Genomic DNA, 14,376 nt, shown 5'->3' on the forward strand with positions numbered 1-14,376 from the left:
ACAAGAGATTCTGCAGATGCTGAAAATCACACACACAAAATACCGGAGGCGCTCGGCATGTTAGGCAGTGACTAGGGAGAGATATAAACAGTCAATGTTTTGAGCCTGGGAGATTCGGGCAGTGTTGAGGAAGCAGGGAGTTTTTCACAAGGACTCGGACAAATTAGGCTAATGTATGAGGAGCATTTGATGGCTCTGGACCTGTACTTGCACGAGTTTAGAGGAATGAGGGGAGATCTCATTGCACCAAGTGAATATTTTAAAAAGGCCTATATCGATCTGATATGCAGAGGATATTTCCAAAAGTGGGAGAATAAACATCTAGAGAACATAGTCTCAGAAAAGAAGGATATCCCTTTAGATCATAGATCATAGAAGATGAAGAACTTCTTAGCCAGGATGTGATGAACCTCTGGAATTCATTGCCATTGCAGCTGTGGAAGGCAAGTCATTGAGTATATTTAAAGCAGAGGTTGATAGGTTTTTGATTAGTAAAGACATCAAGAGTTACAAGGAGAAAGCAAAGAATGGGGTTGAGGAGGGAAGCAAATCAGCTATGATCCAATGGCAGAGCAGAATCAATGGGTTGAATGGTCCCATTCCGCTCTTACATCCAGCAATGTTATGGTCTAAACAGAAAATACTGGAAATTTTGGGGGGGGGGGGAGGAGTCAGGCAGCTTCTGTGGTGAGGGAAACAATCTGTCAAAGCAAAATCAATGAGAGTTAAAGTTAAAATGCAGAAAAACTTCGAAAAAGGAGGAGCTCTGACTTTGGAGAAGGTAGTAAATGTTTTAGTTAGCTAAGTAACCGAGTGAAAATTTGACAGAGTATGAAGTTGTTGTAAATTTTTACACAGAAGGTTATATTGGAGTATGGAATAATTTTCCACAGGAAGCTGAGGTCATTACATAATTTTGAGATAAAAGAGAAGTGTTGAAAGGGATGATGGAAAGAAGTTAGCAATGAGGACCTGATTTATTTAATAAAACTGCTGACAGAATCACATCGACTTCTTCAGCATCATAAATCTTCTAGTTCAATGCTAAAAGCATAACATGAATTGAAGAGACTGGCAGTAGCACTGGAGTCACAGGGTTCAAATGAAGGCTCTTAACTTTTCACGGAGCTAATGGCCAGCTACGACATTTCTGAAAGCAAGTGAAATACAGGAATCAGTAATGTAAAGCAGACGGGAAGCAAGCCCTTCTGCCCCTCTAGTCACAGTCATAGAACACTATAACACAGATACAGGCCCTTCAGCCCATTTAGTCCATAGAGTCAGAGAACACTACAACATAGATACAGGGCCTTCATTCCTCTGGTCCATTAAGTTATTGAACACTACGGCACGAAACAGGCTCTTCATTCCATTTAGTCCATACAATCATAAAGTCATTGAACGCTACAGTGCAGTTCCAGGCCCTTCAGCCCATCTAGTCCATAGAGTCATAGAATACTGCAGTGCAGGAAGAGTCCATGAGCCCATCTGATTCATAAAGTCATAGAGTCATTGAACATCACAGCAGAAAAACAGGCTCTTTGACCCATATAGTCCACAGAGCCACTGAATATTAATCAGAGAAAAAAGCCCATTGGCCTATCTAGTCCATAGAGTTAAAGAACACTACAGCACAGAAACAGGCTCTTCAGACCACCTAGTCCATGGCAAACTATTAATGTGCCTAGTCCCATCAACCTGCACTTGGAGCATAGCCCCCCATGCCCCTGCCATCCAGATCTCTCTTAAATGTTGGTATTGAACCTGCATCAGTCACTTCCAGTGGCAGCTCATTCCACACTCACATCACCCTCTGAGAGAAGAAGTTCCCCCTCATGTTCCCCTTAACCATTTCACCTTTCACCCTTAACCCATGACCTCTAGTTCTTGTCTCACCCAACTGCAATAGAAAAGGCCTGCTTGCATTTAATGCCAACCACAGTGCCCACCGAGCTAATTCAGTTTGTCTGTATTTGTCTCATCCCTCCTATCCAAGTTCTTATCCAAATATCTTTTGAACGTTGCTTTGTACCTGCCTGAGCCACACTCACTGGCAGCTCATTTATATACTCAACACCCTCTGTGTGAAGAAGTCACCCCTCAGGTCCCTCTTAAAACATCAGATTGATATAACAAAGCAAGAAGGATCTCCAGAATTGCAGGCCAACATCTTGTATAGCATGGACTGTTAAAAGCAGAGTGGCATTTTGCTTCATCTCAGAACAGGGGTTCCCAACCTGGGATCCATAGACCCCTCGGTTAATGGTAGGAGTCCATGGCCTAAAAACGTTCAGAACCCCTGCCTGAGGGGAAAAACCAGTTGTTGTTGAATCAACACCATCAAAACAAATGATCAGAACACACAAACAGTGCTAGAGGACTTGTGCAAGTCAGGCAGCATCTATGGAGGGGGTACAAATGGTTGACATTTCAGGTGTCCAGGACTCACATTGTCGTTTATGGGATCTTGCTGTGCCAAAATTGGCTCATGCAATCCCAACCTACCATTGCTGTCACACAATACGTGTACTTCATGGTTGCAAAACATTGTACAATAGCCTGAATGGGCACCTCAATTAGTCTCTCCAGATCTGATCTGTTTTGCTAAATTACCAAAAGGCATTTTCCTGTTGTCTGGGAAGCTTTATCAGATACTTAAGAACACTTTGATCTTTTTACATCTGGAGGATAAAGCAGTTCCATCTTCACATGGCAAATGGTGTCTCATCTGCCAATGTTCCAGTGTAATTTTCCCTTATTCCGTTTCAGAAGCTTATATCACTCCGATTTAACTGTTGCGAATCTGTCTCAAACACAGTAAGAATTCGGGAGTTGGAGCAACCTAAGATCATAAGACAAGGGAGCAGAATTAGACCACTTGGCCCATTGAGTCTGCTCTGTCACTTCATTATTTCAAGATTTCCTGGATCTTGCTGTGCAGATATTGGCTCTCACATGTCCTGCATTACAACAGTGACTAAACCTTCAAAGCTCTTCTATGGCTGTAAAGTGCTTTTGGTTGTTCTGAAAGGGATGTGATTTTCATTATGCACATACAAATCTTTCTTTTCTACTTTGGTATCGTGCTGTTTCAATGTAATTAACAGTGTTTGCTTAGTGGTGTGAAAGAAGTAATATTTTCCTTTAAGAAAGGTACCTTTGAACCGTCTAAATGAACTAACAATTTCTTGATCTTCTGAAGGATTTGGTGAGGCGAACTTGATTCTCCAGAATTGCAGGTCCGCCACCTTGATGCGGACAAAGGTTGGCTGTCATTGGAAGAGTAGCATATGGATCGATTTCAAGCCAGATTAAAGCATTGGGGTCCAAGAGCCAAAAATGAATAAGTGATCAGCCCCACTACTCCGTGCCAGCCACGATCATTACCCTGAGCCTCTGTCTGCCTGGGTCTCCTTCTCCTCTTGCTACTGTCATCAGGCAAAAGGTGCAAACATCTTGTGTCCCACACCCAAAACGCTGGAGAAACTCATGAGGAATAGAAGAAGAGGGGTGGAGGAGGGAAGTGCTTTTACGAGAAGGAGAAATCAATATTCATGTTACCAGGTTGGAGGCTACCCAGATGTTTCTCCTCTAACTGATGGTGCTCTCATCATAGCGCAAGAGGAAGCCATGGACTGTTTACTCTTTTCCATAGATACTGCCTGGCTTGCTGAGTTTGCCCCCATTATGTAAGTGTTGTTTAGATTGCCAGCATTTGCAGATTTTCTCCTGTTTGTGACTGGGTCCCACACCATCAGGTTCAGGAATAGTTCTTGTCCCCTCTGGCCCTCTGACCCTCTGACTCTCAATGCAGGTCCCCCTCAGAGCTGTGTCCTAAGCCCCCTTCTTTACTTTCTGTATACCTATGATTGTGCCACCACCCACAGCTCCAATCTGCTAATTAAATTTACTGACAATACTGCACCGATTGGCCTAATCATAAATAATAATGAGGTGGTGTACAGCTAAGTCATCACCTTGACACAGTGGTGTCAAGAAAACAACCTCTCCCTCAATGTCACAAAAACAAAGGATCTGGTTGTGGATTACAAGAGGAATGGAGACAGGCTCACCCCTATTGACATCAGTCGATCTGGGGTTGAGATGGTGAACAGCACTAAGGTCCTTGGTATACACATCACCAAGGGTCTTGCATGGTCTGTACATACCAGCTGTGTGGTGAAAAAGGCACAACAGAACCTCTTTCACCTCAGGTGGTTGAAGAGGTTTGGCACAAGTCCCCAAATCCTAAGAACTTTCTACAGGGGCACAACTGAGAGCATCTTGACTGGCTACATCACTGCCTGGTATGGGAACTGTACCTCCCTTAATCACAGGGCTCTGCAGGGAGTGGTGTAGACAGCCCAGTGCATCTGTAGATGTGAACTTCCCATGATTCAGGACATTTACAAAGACAGGTGTGTAAAAAGGATCATTGGGGACCTGAGTCACCCCAACCACGAATTGTTCCAGATGCTACCATCCAGGAAACGGTACGGCAGCATAAAAGCCAGGACCAACAGGCTCCGGGACAGCTTCTTCCACCAGGCCATCAGACTGATTAATTCATGCTGATACAATTGTATTTCTATGTTATATTGACTGTTCTGTGGTACATACTATTTGGTATAAATTACTATAAATTGCCCATTGCTCACGTAACGTAAAAATTTTTACTCCTCACTTATATGAAGGATGTAAGTAATAAAGTCAATTCAATTCATTTGGGCTCTGAGACCTCACCTCAGCGTAGAATAGACAGTGGAGTCACTTTTGGGGACTCTGCAGCTAGTGTTACTTGTTTACCATTTTTCATTATTTTTGGCACAATTTGCTCTCCTTTGCAAATTGGATGCTTGTCTGTCTTTGGTTTTTGGTGGATTCTACTGTGTTTTCCTCTGGGTGCCTGCATGAAAACCAAGGTTGTATAGTGTATGGTATACTGATAATAAATACATTTTGAACTTTGTTAGGCCTGGAATGGCAATGGCTCTGCCCAAGGAACAGCAGAGAGTCACGGACACATCATGGAATCCAGCCTCCGCTCCATGGAACTCTGCCTACCCTCCTGACTGGAGTATTTCACTGGAGTATGGTGTGAAGCACCCCAAAGATTCTCTCTTCTCCTCTTTCCCATCAGGTAGAGGATACAGAAGCCTAAAGGCATGCACCACCAGGCTCAATGACGGCATCTATCCCACTGTTGTAAGAATACTGAACAGTTCCCCCGTGCAATATTTTAGACCATTGCCTCAGAGACTACCTCATTATGGTCCATGCACCTTACTGTTCGCCTGCACTGCACTTTCTCTCTAACTGTAACACATCATTATGCATTCTGTTATTGTTTTCCCTTGTTTCAGAATGGATGGCATGCAAATCAGAGTTCTCACTGTAACTCATGAGAATAATGGTGGTTGTCCATCATATCTGACACTGAGAGTGAAATCTGTGTGGGAGAGTTTTAAAGTGGAAAAGCCACTGGACTGGGGCAGTTCCATTCTCTTGACCTTGGAGGTCCATGTCCAGTGGTACAAGTAGACCTCACAACTGGGGTCTTCCTTGATTTCAGTGGATGACCTTGACTTCTTTCTGTGCCTTGCCATTCCCTTTGCTCTTCATGAAGTGTTACAGAACCATCTTCCTGGCCATTGGATCTCACTGTAGATCTTATCTGCCCAGTCCACCCTAGCTGACTTCACAGGCATGTCCCTATCTCACCAGAGTATGAAGCCCACCTGCTACCTTCACGTGGTTTATCCAGCCTGTTGCAATGATGTGGGGTGGCCTCAGCTGCATACAAACAGCTATTTGGAGCCACAGGAGAGAGCTGATTGTCTAGTGGGGATCAGAAGTGAGTGAGCTGCCCCAGAATGGACACAACAAGCCCCATTCACATGTGACAATAATAAACCTAATGGGATACACAGAAGATGAAGGTGGAACTCACCAGGTGAAGCAGCATCTATGGAGGAAAATAGTGAAATAAACAATCAGAATCTGGGCACCAAACATCAACAGTTTATTCCTCTCCAAAGAGAAATTCGGTGACCGCATCGTTACGCATCTCCACTCCATCCACTAAAATAAAACTTTCCAGAAATCCAAACACTTATTCCTGATTCCCATTCCGCTTCTGACATTTTGGTCCATGGCTTCCTCTTGCGCTATGATGAGAGCACCCTCAGTTAGAGGAGAAACATCTGGGTAGCCTCCAACCTGATAACATGAATATTGATTTCTCCTTCCGGTAAAAGCACTTCCCTCCCCCACCCCTCTTCTTCTATTCCTCATTTAGATCTCTTACCTCTTCTCAACAGCCCATCACTTCCCCCTGGGTCCCCTCCTCCTTCTTTTTCTCCTATGATCCACTCTCCTCTCCTTTCAGATTTCTTCTTCTTCTTCAGTCTTTTGCCTTTCCTACCCACCTGGCTTCACCTATCACCCTCTAGCTCTCCTCATTTCCCTTACCCCACCTTGTGATTCTGGCATCCTTCCTTTTCAAGCCTGCTGAAGAATCTTGGACCAAAATGTTGACTATTTATTCATTTCCATAGATGCTTCCTGACCTGCTGAGTTCTCCAGTGTTTTGTTCATGTAGTTTTTTTTGTTAATAATTAGCCTATTTAGTTAAGCAACAATATATTGAAAATACTTAAAAGCAACCAAGAACAATCAAAGAAAATTTAATTGCATTTCACCCATTTGTGTCCACATTTTAGAGACTTTTTGATTTCTTCATGGAATGTGAGGATTGCTGGCTTGGTGTATGATTTATTATCCAACCTAATTTGTGAATGGGTACAGAACTGGCTCAAAAAGAGAGGACAACAAGTTATGGTGAGAGGATCAACTTCACACCTAGAAGATGTTAAAAGTGGGGTTCTGCAGGGATTGGTTTAAGGGCAGCTACTGTTTTAATTTACATTAATGATTTGGATAAGCGCATAACAAATAAACTAGTAAGGTTTGCTGATGACACAAAATTAGGGGGGATGGGCTGATAACATTCAGGCAGCAGAATCAATACATTTAGGTTTAAACAAAATCAGGTGTGGGAAGGTAAATGGCAGATGAAATTTAATATAAGTAAATGTAATGTATTACATACAGAGAGTAGAAATATTAGATATGAATCTGTAATGGGGGGTTCTTGAGTTAGAATGTACACTGTATAAGAAGGACTTGGCCATCCTGGTAGACTCATCGCTATCAACATCTGGAAAATGCACAGAAACGATCTGGAAGGCTAATAGAATGTTGGGCTATATAATGTTCAGTGGAATTCAAGTCAAGATACGTTCTCCTTACGCTATATAATGAGGTTGTGACACCACGCCTTGAGTACTGTGTACAACTTTGGTCACCATATTGTGTGAGGAATGTGAAGACACTGGAGAAAGTTCAGAGAAGGATGACTAGACTCATTGCAGGTCTGCAGGGTATGAACCATGAAGATGGAAAGAATTAAATCTGTTTAACCTAAGTAGACATAGAATGAGAGCTATAAGTAAGGTGGTTGCCAGCTGCTACTTGAAAATTAATCCATCTTCAAGGACACGGGGCCAACGGTGGAGACTGGTTAAGGGGAGATTTCAGACCAGCAACAGGAACCATTTCTTTACACAGTGAGTTGTTGACACATGGATCAAACTACCTAGTGGTGTAGTTGAGAATAGAACCTTAGGGACTTCCAAATCTAAACTTGATAGTTATTTCAACACACTATGTGAATAAGAATTTGGTAAGCTTTGTTGCGCCAAATGGTCCATTCTTGGCAAAAAACTTTCTAATGTTCTAATTTCCTTTCACTAAGTAACTCACTAGACCACTTCAGAAGGCAGATAAAGCCCAGAAAGATTGTGGTGGGTCTGGATATGCCACCCAGAACAGGAATAGGATACTTCCCGCTCTCCAAGAGAACCAGGTTGGATTTCAGTCCGTTTATATCATTGATACTGATAGGGTGGCAGGCTGAAGAGCCATCTCTACCAAGCAGATGAAAGGCACTCCTTCCCTCCACTAGCCTGCAGTCACCCTCGGCAAACTGTAGCACCTACTTAGTCCCTTGATTAGGATCACAAGAAGCCATGGGAGCAGGTGGTGGATGGTGTATGAGTAGCTAGTGCATATCACAAGTCCTGGTTACGTGATCACTGATGCCATTGACAATGGCTGGGATCACCTGTCTTGAAAAGATACTGCCCTGGCAACGTCAAACCACTTCTGTAGAAAATTTTCCAAGATCATGATCAAAGGCAGATTGAAGATCATGATGCCTACTTCATATGACATGGCACACAATGATGATAATGACTAACACAAGCTTTTTTAATCTAGATAATTAAATTAACTGAATGTTCATCCTTCAGCTTTCCTGGAGAGATTGAACATGGTCACTAGATTGCCGGTTTAGTAACCCTTGAGAATCTAAGTCCACATTCTGTACCACACACAAATATAGATAAGACAGATTTTGACTTCACAATTTACCTCATCATGGCCTTGACCTTATACTCTGTCTGCACTGCACTTTCCCTGTAATTGTAACACTTCATTCTGCATTCTGTTACTGCTTTCCCTTGTACTACCTCAATGCACTGAACTCATCTGTATGGATAGTATGCAAAGCACGGTTTTAATTGCATCTCAGTATATGTGGCAGTATTTTAAATTGCAATTTGCTGCCTGCAGGCAGATTATATTCCAGTAAAATTCACAAGGCTGCACTTTACTTCTTGCTGTTCTTTGTTTAATGCTCAACTCGTTGCATTGTTAAAGCTAATGTAAAGAGAGATTCGCCCATGATAAAAACACAAAATAATACTTTCCATTGACATTACTAGGTACCTGCGGAAAACGTAGGCATGATATCTTCAACAAGCAACCAACAGATCTGCAAAAAATCATAAACGCAAGAGATTCTGTCGATGCTGGAAACTTGTACAACACACACGAAATGCTGGAGGAACACAGCGGTTCAGGCAGCATTAATAAACAGTGACATTTCTGGCCGAGATCATTCTTCAGGATTGGAAAGCAAGTGGGAAGAAATCAGAATGAGAAGCTGTGGGAGGGGAAGGAATTCAAGCTGGCAGGTGATAAGTGAAACCAGGTGAGGGAAAGTGGGTGGATGGGTGGGGGGGCGGTTAGGAATGAACTGAGAAGCTGGGAGGTGATAGGTGGAAAAGATATAGGGCTGAAGAAGAAGGAATCTGAGAGGAGAAAACAGTGGATCATGGGAGAAAGGGAAGGAGGAGAAGCAGTAGAGGGAGATGATGGGCAGCAGAAGAGAAAAGAAGGAGTAAGAGGGGAGCCAGAACGGAAAAAGAGAGAAGGGGGAACAGGGAGAAGAATACCAGAAGATAGAGAAATCGATGCTCATACCATCAGCATGGAGGCTACCCAGACAAAATATGAGGGGTTGCTCCTCCAACTTGAGTGTGGCCTCATTGTGGCAGTAGAGGAGGCAGTGGAACGACATGTCAGAATGGGATTGGGAAGTTGAATTGAACTGCGGGCCACTGGGAAATCCTGTATTTCATGGTGGACGGAGCAAAGGGAACTTCTCAAAGCAGTCGCCAAAAAATTTAGGAGTGGAGAGGGAATGGGTTTCACCCTTAAGAAATTTGCATCTTAACACAAATAGATGAGGAAGTGGCTTTTCAACATTACATTAACATACTGTCATTGATTAACAAATCATTAATACCCCCAGGCTGTCAGACTATTGAACTCCCTGCCACCACCCAGATCTCATTACTTATCAAGTGCCAGTAGCATTTTGCTGTTTACTTTTTAACTTGTGTCATAGATGCTCCTTACGCTAATTGTCAAACTTCTGGAATGTATTTATTATTCTTGAATTTGAATAAGGGTATCCCTGTCACAGCGCACTGCTTACCACAGCCTGATATCACGTGAGATGTGTATAGATGCTATTGACACAGCTGCACAAAGAATAAATATGATTCTGTACACATAGAATCATTGCCATGCAAGAAACCATTTGGTCCACCTGATCAATGCTGGCGTATTCTGTTACAATCTAATCAGTGCTTAGGGATTCTGAGATGCTTAGAATGGCCAGGGTTAAGGCTCTGTTGGGAAGGACCACAGGCCAACTGGACATTGAGTGGCTGAGTCCAGTGGGACAGCCCCTCAAACCACTAAAGGGTGCATCACCTCAAGGGGCAACAGGAGTGGCAATGCTGCTATGGAAAAAATGGTGAATACAAGGGGACGTAATTTTAAGGCAATTGGATGAAAGTATAGGGGGGATATCAGAGGTAAATTCTTTACACAGACGGTGTGGGGTGTGTGGAACACTCCACCAGGGCTGGTGGTGGAGGTAAATACTCTAGGGACGTTTAAGAAACCCTTAGATAGGTACATAGATGATAGAAAAGTAGAGGGTTATTTTTTATTGTGATACAGCATGAACTAGGCTCTTCCAGCCCTGCAAGCTGTGCCACCCAGCAACCCTTCAATTTAACCCTAGCCAAATCACGGAACAATTTGCAATGTCCAATTAACCTGTCAACCGGTGCATCTTTGGACTGTGTGAGCAAACTGGAGCACCCGGACGAATCCCACACGGTCACGGGGAAAACAGACAAACTCCTTATAGGCAGCAGCAGCAACATAGGACGGTAGGGTAAGATTGGTCAAAAGATCGGTACAACAGTGCATGATGAAGAGGCTGTGTGATGCTGTAATATTCTATGTTCCATAATCATGTTAACTACTGATGTGTTACTACAGCTCATTGATAGGATGATAGGATGCTGAGCTCAGCTGAGAAGAGGCAGATGGTGTTCATTCTAGAAAAGTGTGAAGAGACATACTTTGGGAAGTCCAACTTGAAGGCAGAGCGCAGGGTTAATGGCAGGATTCTTAACAATGTGGAGGAACAGAGAGACCCTGGGGTCCCTGTCCACAGATCCCACAAGTTGATAGGGTGGTTAGGGAAACATATGCCATGTTGCCCTTCATTAGTCATGGAACTGAGTTCAAGGGCTGCAAGGTAATGCTGCGGCTCTATAAAACTCTGGTTAGACCACACTTGGAGTATTGTGTTCAGTTCTGGTTGCCTCATTATAGGAAGCATGTGGAAGCTTTAGAGAGGGTGCAGAGGAGATTTACCGGAAAGCTGCTTGGATAGATGTTTAATGAAGATAGGACGAGTGAGATTCCTCTGATTTACTGCAAAGGAATTTCATCACCAAGTTACTGTGAGAGACTCTACACTGTTAAGGAACAGAGAAAAAGACACAGACCTCGATAAAAAGTTAACCCTTTTTTTGAGTGATGACGGGAAGCCATTCTCCTATGACTCCATCAGTGTCAGATTACACCTGAACTTTATACAGTAAGTTTTGGGTAATAGCCAGCAGCCAAACATACTTGGTCAGCAATTTCAAAAAGCGCTTGTTAGGTATCAGCAAGTTTACCAACATTCCCGCACGATGCACAAAATTAGAGATACATGTCTGCAGTTAGTTCCTCTATTCGCTAGTTGCTAGACTATCTTGGAAAACAGCTAACAATACCTCATTGCTGGCATGATCTATATTTAGCTATTGTTAGCTTGCACAAGCAAGGCAGTGTTGGCCTCTTATCCTGTCACCCTCATGATCCAGGTCTTGAGTAATCTCCAGCTAGCCAAACTTGACAATTAAACTTAATTCAAAAGTTAATCTTAACTTTATAATTTTCTTCCATGGCAAACTAAGGTGCTAGGGCTTTGACAAGATTCCACACGGAAGGTTAGTTAGGAAGGTTCAATTATTAGGTATTAATATTGAAGTAGTAAAATAGATTCAACAGTGGCTGGATGGGAGATGCCAGAGAGTAGAGGTGGATAACTGTTTGTCAGGTTGGTGCCCACTGACTAGTGGTGTGCCTCAGGGATCTGTACTGGGTCCAATGTTGTTTGTCTTATACATTAATGATCTGGATGATGGGGTGGTAAATTGGATTAGTAAGTATGCAGATGATACTAAGGTAGGTGGCGCTGTGGATAATGAAGTAGGTTTTCAAAGCTTGCAGAGAGATTTAGGCCAGTTAGAAGAGTGGGTTGAACGATGGCAGATGGAGTTTAATGCTGATAAGTGTGAGGTGTTGTATTTTGGTAGGATTAATCCAAATAGGACATACATGGTAAATGGTAGGGCATTGAAGAATGCAGTAGAACAGAGTAATCTAGGAATAATGGTGCATAGCTTCCTGAAGGTGGAATCTCAGGTGGATAGGGTGGTGAAGAAAGCTTTTGGTACGCTGACCTTTATAAATCAGAGCATTGAGTATAGGAGTTGGGATGTAATGTTAAAATTGTACAAGGCATTGGTAAGGCCAAAGTTGGAGTATTGTGTACGTTTCTGGTCACCAAATTATAGGAAAGATATCAACAAAATAGATGGAGTATTGAGAAGATTTACTAAAGTGTAACCTGGGTTTCAGCACTTAAGTTACAGGGAAAGGTTAAACAAGTTAGGTCTTTATTCTTTGAAGCATAGAAGGTTGAGGGGGGACTTGATAGAGGTATTTAAAATTATGAGGGGGATAGATAGAGTTGACGTGGATAGGCTTTTTCCATTCAGAGTAGAGGAGATTCAAACAAGAGGACATGAGTTGAGACAGGGGGCAAAAGTTTAAGGGTAACATGAGGGGGAATTTCTTTACTCAGAGAGTGGTAGCTGTGTAGAATGAGCTTCCAGTAGAAGTGGTAGAGACAGGTTTGGTATTGTCATTTAAAGTAAAATTGGATAGGTATATGGAAAGGAAAGGAATGGAGGGTTATGGGCTGAGTGCAGGCCAGTGGGACTAGGTAAGAGTAAGCATTCGGCACGGACTAGAAGAGCCAAGATGGCCTGTTTCTGTGCTGTAATTGTTATATGGCTATATGGTTTTCCTTTTGGAGCAAAGGAGGATGAGAGGTGACTTGATGGAGGAGTATAAGATAATAAGAGGCACAGATAGATTGGGAAAGCCCCGTTTTTTTTCCCAGGTGGTTTTGCCTAATACTGGAGGACATTATTTTCAGGTGATTGGAGGAACGTTTCAAAGCTTATAAGGGATGTCAGAGGTGTTTCTTTTTACACAGGTAGTGGTGGATGCATGGAATACCCTGCCGGGAGTGGTGGTAGAGATAAATACATTACGGCCATTTAAGACTCTTAGAAAAGCACAGGGATAAAAGAAGAATGGCATGCTATGTGAGCAGGAAGCAGCAGATTGATTTTTACTTTTATTTTATTTATTGTGTTTTAGAGATACAGCACGGAACAGGCCCAATGAACTGCACAACCTACTTAACACTTGCATTGTTAATCATAGGGCTACAGTGACCAATTTACCTACTAGCCGGTACTTCTTTGGACGGGGTGAGGAAAGCAGAACACTGGGAGGAAACCCACAAGGTAAGGGGAAAAATGTACAAACACAGCGCCAGAAGTGAACTCTGAACTCTGACGCACCGAGCTATAATAGTATCCTGCTAAGCACTATGCAACCATGGAACCCTTGGAGTAGATTAAATGGTCAGTACAATATTGTGGGACAAAGAACGGTAGTGTTGTATGTTCTCTGTTCTACTTTATGCACTGAGTGTATTAACCAAGTGGCACTAAGATTGTTTTGCATTGTCTATTCTCATATATTATTATGAATAAAGTTTGTTTTTGAAATAAAAGATACATCTGATCAGTCCTCTTTTTTTCCCTGTAGCCCTGAAATTATTTACTTTCAAATAGTTACCCAGACCATGCCGTCTTCTTATTACTGCCATCAGGGACGATGTACAGGAGCCCAAGGATGCACGCTCAACATTCTAGGAACAGCTCCATTCCCTCTGCAATCAGATTTCTGAATGGTCCATTGTAACTTATACTTCAGTAATGTTTTATGCCTTGCAAGGCACTGCAATCACAAAGCATCAAATTCCATGACATATGTCCATGTGAATACACCTGAATCTAATTCTGATTCGAATATTTATCCAATTTCCTTTTGGAAACCACAACTGAAGTATGTGATGTGATCCAGATACTGAACAAAGATGCAGCTCCTCATTTCACCCTGCATCAGTTGTGAACAATGTAACATTATTGGTCTCATGACTTTGGATAAAATATTGGGGCAGCACGGTAGAGTAATGCTACGACAGTTCCAGCAACCTGGATGTGAATCCTGCCACTGTCTGTAAGATGTTCTCCTAGTGACTGCATGGGTTTCTGCCAGGTACTCCGGTTCCCCTGACATTCAAAAAGCTTACAGGACAGTAGGTCACTTGGACAGCTTGGGCTCATTGGGCCAGAAGTGACTTTTACCGTGCTGTTTCTCTAAATAAAAATGTTGTGTGATGTGTTGAGCTCT

The 14,376-nt window shown here is 42.7% G+C and overlaps 1 long non-coding RNA gene across 1 annotated transcript; it reads right to left on the reverse strand.

Moving 5' to 3' along the window:
- Window positions 1-1,077: 1,077 nt before the first annotated feature.
- Window positions 1,078-9,584, reverse strand: LOC132404397 (uncharacterized). The gene is made up of 3 exons (XR_009515524.1): window positions 9,388-9,584; window positions 8,851-8,896; window positions 1,078-1,150 (listed from the first exon to the last, which is right to left on the reverse strand). It is a non-coding gene; the product is annotated as an uncharacterized LOC132404397 (long non-coding RNA).
- Window positions 9,585-14,376: the final 4,792 nt, after the last annotated feature.

This window comes from Hypanus sabinus, chromosome 2 (assembly GCF_030144855.1).
Source record: "Hypanus sabinus isolate sHypSab1 chromosome 2, sHypSab1.hap1, whole genome shotgun sequence".
Taxonomy (NCBI): domain Eukaryota; kingdom Metazoa; phylum Chordata; class Chondrichthyes; order Myliobatiformes; family Dasyatidae; genus Hypanus; species Hypanus sabinus.